This window comes from Leptidea sinapis, chromosome 13, assembly GCF_905404315.1.
Source record: "Leptidea sinapis chromosome 13, ilLepSina1.1, whole genome shotgun sequence".
Taxonomy (NCBI): Eukaryota; Metazoa; Arthropoda; class Insecta; order Lepidoptera; family Pieridae; genus Leptidea; species Leptidea sinapis.
In genome coordinates, this window is record NC_066277.1 from 9273761 (window position 1) to 9279522 (window position 5762).

Here is a 5762-nt window from a genome sequence, read left to right on the forward strand (position 1 = left end):
GTATCCAACCCGATTGTATTTCTTGTATGATTGATAATATATTCTAAAAAGAGATTTTTTATAAGAAATTTTAATACCACCTACCAAAATTTCACAAACAAGCAAACCAGTTGGGCAGTTGGAGGCTACTTTGCACCGGATGCCGGCTAGATTATGGGTACCACAATGGCGCTTATTTCTGCCGTGAAGCAGTAATGTGTAAGCATTATTGTGTTTCGGTGTGAAGGGTGCCGTAGCTAATGAAATTACTGGGCAAACGAGACTTGACAACTTATGTCTCAAGGTGACGAGCGCAGTTGTAGTGCCGTTCAGAATTTTTGGGCTTTTCAATAAACCTGAATGGGCACTGCTTTGTAATGGGCAGGGACTAGGGTATCAATTACCATCAGCTGAACATTCTGCTCGTCTTGTCCCTTATTTTCATAAAAAAACAACTAACATCTAATTAATTAAGTGTAAAATTAAATATAAATATTATTTAATACAAAGTTAAAGTATATTATGCTAGGCTTCCAAGAATAAAGGCACCGACACATTATTATTATTCAAAGAAATTTTGGACAGAGTACCTCGTTAACGTTTGAAATTGAAGTGTGTCGACGACAGACTCAGGGAAACATCGCCATTCCCTTTAGCTTAGGACGTATTTTGAGGTCTTCAATGAGACAAAGATTGAATCGGACGAACTCAGAATTAGCATGTCAATTAACAAAATAGTTTATTACTTACTGTATATTTTTCAGACTCCACCTTATGATTTATTATCGTCGGATTTCAACGAGTACGGCTTGGGATCAGGAAGCAGCGGTAACAACATGACAGTACCCGATATTATACGAATAATCGACGGAATTCTGTGGTAAGTACAAACACTGTTTGGTGTAAGCTTAAACAAAAGCGGGTGGGAAGAATTGGGGTGAAGGCATATAGTATTTTCTCATTATAACGTAAAGATATTTATGCCCATACCCATGCTTTAAATCCTCTATGAAAGATTCTAAAACAGTTAGCTTATTGCCAACATTAAAACACCCAATGTCCTTATAACCATTACATCATCCAAACGAGTGTTGTAATGACATTCAGTACAACATTACAACACTAATTTGGATGATGTAATGATTACTAGGACTGACTTTTTTAATGTTAGCAGTAAGTTAACTGTTTCAGTATCTCTTACAGATGATTCATATGATGGGTGTAGATAAAGTCTTGCATGCAACTGTTGATAATTAGGTATTAAAACACTCATTTGATACTATTATCACACTCGGCTTTGCTTCGTGTGATAAACCCACATTCGAGTTTAATACCCCTTATTGCGAACAGTTGCATGAATAACTTTTAATGTAGAAGACAAATGTCAGCCATTTCATAGAACAGTCTTTTAAAAGAATCTTAAGAATTCTCATACTAGGTACTAAGTACTTATAAACTATAACGGTTATCAACAATATTTTTCAAAATAAATGAGAAAAATTTTGAAATACATTAATATTTATTTGCAACAACCATACCTAATATTCACATAATAATAAATGGCATTTATCTTCTCAAAATTGATTCCTTTAGAATCTTTTTGATATCACTTCAAACACTACCACTGCTTAGGAAAAAAATGGCGCTCTTAGAGAGAAGAAACAGGAAAATACAGATTAAACTTGAACAAAACAAATTATACGTTAGAGCATAGGTTCTCAACGTGGGCGATAACGCCCCCTTGTGGGCGTTTGACTTTCGGGGGGGCAGTAGAAGACCCAGAGAAAATTAGGGGGCATTGAGATGGCGTAGATGGGGCGTGGGTAGATTAAAAAAAATAAAAAATGTACCCTAAAGAGGCGAAAAAATGCACGAAAATGCTCTAGAAAAAAAGAAATTCTCAAAGTGGGCGATGAGCAAAATAAGGTTGAGAAACTATGCGTTAGAGTGTTTGTCACAAATTGGTCACAGTTCAGCAAAACTGTGATTACTGTCACCAGCGCTGATCTTAAAGTGGGACCAACAAATGACGCCACACACGAATGCCATAAATAGCGCACTCCTTTGTAATTACTCGTATTACACATTCTGAGAGCCTAGCAATACGTTCTCCTGACGTGATACCCTCTGCCCATTACATGCAGTGCCACACAGGATTCTTAATTGAACCCAAACTTCACTGAAACATAAGTCTCAGTGTTATCAATAGTTTCACTAGCTAAGGTACCATTTACACTGAAACACCATAATGTGTGCCATTTACGGCTTCACCAACAATAACACACAGAACATTCTCAACAATATGTACCTAGGTTAGAACCTAAATATACCCATCTATTCAAAATAAATTGATAAATGGTAGACTGAATGGTATTCTATCATCGACAAATTCAAATTCAAATATTTTTATTCAAAATAGGATGTGAAATCACTTATTGAAAGTCAAAAAAACTACCACCCATTCCAATGCCTCAGGCCTGAGAAGAATGGGCGCAACACACTCAGTGGGCTTTTTTTTTCATCAAAAATATGTTTTACAATTAAAGTAACATTGTACAATGAAACTTATTATTTAATAACCTGAGGGCGGTCGCTCCATTCCCAATCTGTGGTATCATTAAGAAAGTCATGTATGTTATAGTAACCTTTACCACACAAACGTTTTTTAACAATTCTTTTGAATAACGTAATACTTTTTTTTAACGTTTTCTGGGATCTTGTTGTAAAAGCATATACATCGCCCCACAAAAGACTTACTAACTCGACTTAGCCGAGTAGTAGGCATCATCAGTTTATGTCTGTTCCTGGTGTTAACATTATGGTTATGACAGTTTCTGGCAAATTCACTTATGTACCTATGAACATACATTACATTATAATGAATATATCGAGAAGCAATAGTCAAGATGTTAATTTCTTTGAATTTTGCTCTCAATGATTCTTTAGGACCTAGGTTATAAATAGCGCGAATAGCCCTCTTCTGCAGCACAAATATTTTATTAATATCGGCAGCGTTTCCCCGTAACAATATACCACAGGACATAATACTATGGAAATAACTAAAGTATACTAGCCGTATCTATGTCAGTTAATTGTCTAATCTTTTTAACCGCGTATGCTGCAGAACTAAGTCTCTTCGCCAATCCTTTAATATGGGGGCCCCATTGTAATTTGGAATCTAGAGTTATGCCAAGCAAGATAGCAGATTCCACCGGTTCTATCACCTCTCCGTGTAACAAAACATTTGCATTTATATTTTTGACATTTGGTACAGTAAATTTAGTATTTAGTTTTCTTGCTATTTAACAATAGGTTATTAGCGCTAAACCAGTACACGATGTTAGATAAAATATCGTTCACTTTGTCGTACATAGCTTGGTTTCTTTTCACTTTGAAAACCAGTGAAGTGTCATCCGCAAACAATACTACCTTATGTTTTTTCTCTATAAGATTAGGAAGATCATTTATATAGATAAGGAAGAGGAACGGTCCAAGAATAGACCCTTGTGGTACCCCCATACTGAGAGGAGTCCCAGGAGATCTCCTGCCATTCACGTCGATCCTCTGAATTCTATTGTTTAGATATGAAGTCAGAAGATCGAGCGCAGTTCCTTTTATGCCATAGTGGTATAGCTTTCTCACCAGCGTTGAATGTTGAACACAATCAAAAGCCTTAGATAAATCACAGAAGATGCCAAGTGCATTCTGCGATTCCTCCCAGGCATCAAAAATATTCTTGATCAGCTCAACACTTGCATCCGTTGTTGAACGTCCCCTAGTAAAGCCAAATTGTTTCAAATTAAGTAACTTATGACAGTTAAAGTAAGTAATCATTTGGCTTAAAAATATTTTTTTTATAAATTTTACTAAGGGTCGGCAAAACCGAGACAGGACGATAGTTGTTCGGGTCAGAAGAGCATCCCGACTTAAATATTGGTGTAATTTTACTATATTTCAGAAGGTCAGGAAACACGCCACGATTAATACAATTATTAAATACTATTGCAAGATATGGTGCTATGACATCAATTATTGAACTTATTATTTTAACAGAAATGCCCCATATATCAGCAGTTTTTTTCATGTCGGGAGACTTAAAAGTTTTAATTATTTCTCCAGGGCTAACAAAACAAAAATTGAAAGTTTTTTGGCATTCTTTAACATTTTCTAGAAGAAGTGACTCAGCAACACTGGTGGACGAGACAAGAGTGCTTGTGATAGAAACTGGAATGTCAGAAAAAAAATTCTCAAAAGCAGAAGCAACTTCCTGCTGAGATTGAATTATAGTATTGTTTATTGATAAATTGTATTCAATGTAGCGGTCTTTCACTCTCCCAGATTCCCAGTTAATCACATTCCAAGTCATCTTTATTTTATTCGGTGCATTTTTAATTATCTCTCTGATATGCATAGACTTGCAATAGAACAAACACTTTTAAATAATTTAGAGTATTGTTTAACATACTCGAGAAAAGATGCATCATGATTATATAATGATCTCTCACTATATAGTTCATATAGCCTTTGTCTGCTCCTATGAATGCCAGCTGTTGCCCAATCATTAAATGACAAGAGACCACCTGACTTGACTGTCTTTGAAGTAAATATAGAAGCAAACTCTGTTTTAATTATTTTAAATAACATATCATACATTTCATTAGGATTAATATTATGTTTCAATAAATCCAAATTTGAGAGTTTAACTGACACATTACCTTTATATTTCTCCATCCGCCTATTATTCACAGGAACAAACATAAACTTTTTAATTTTAGAACATTTATTGACTTCAATATTAACTGGCCAAAGTGGTCTGAACTCAGTTGGTTTATTATTGCCTGAGAAATGGGTTAAAAATTTGAAAATATGTTATCAATACAGCTTTTGGAGGTGCCGGTTACTCTAGTAGGCTCTAAGAAAATATTGGTTAAATCATATGATTTGAACAAAGATCTGAATCTAATACTGGTGGTGGATTTTTCTAATAAATTAATATTAAAATCACCACATATCATGATATACTTCTTCGACTTCCATAATTTTAATAAAACCTCCTCCAATACACTTTCAAATAATTCATATACTGCATCTGGGGGTCTGTATATACTAACAACAATGGCGCGATCGAGCTCTGCACAGGCTATTTCAATGGTACGTTCAACAGAAAGGCCTACGATATCTGCAAATTCTTTGAATTTAAATAATTTACTTACAAGTATAAGAGAACCGCCACGTGTAGCCTTTTCTCTGCAAAACGCACTTGCCCACTTGCACTTTGCAAAAGAAGCAGGAGACGGGATTGCCAAATAGTTGGCCGTGTTATAAAATAAATAATTGATTCATCAATTCTTTTAAAATCATAAAAACAGGTTTATATTTGCACGAAAAAGATTGTATGACAATTAGTTGTCTGTCAGTGCCTAATAAAATGATAACAGTTACGTAGGAATTGTATGTTCAAGCGAATTTCAACCTACTTGTTTATTATGACTGTAGTAGAAAATGACTTTGAGGTGGATCCTGATTTTTGTCGATAGTACCTAGTACCCCTATTGAGTAGCCTCTATAGGTATTGATGTAAAAGAATTTTCAGAGCGGTTTTCGATAGTAACTGCGCTGATGTAAAAAAGTATACGAAAATATGCAGCAATTCCATGAATGTATATATAGATGTCTTAACCAATTATTTATATAATATTTTTGCATTAAATAGTAAAAATACAAGTGCTTTTGATATGGGTAGTAGCCCAACCACAAAAATCTGAGTCGAAAATAAAATTTCA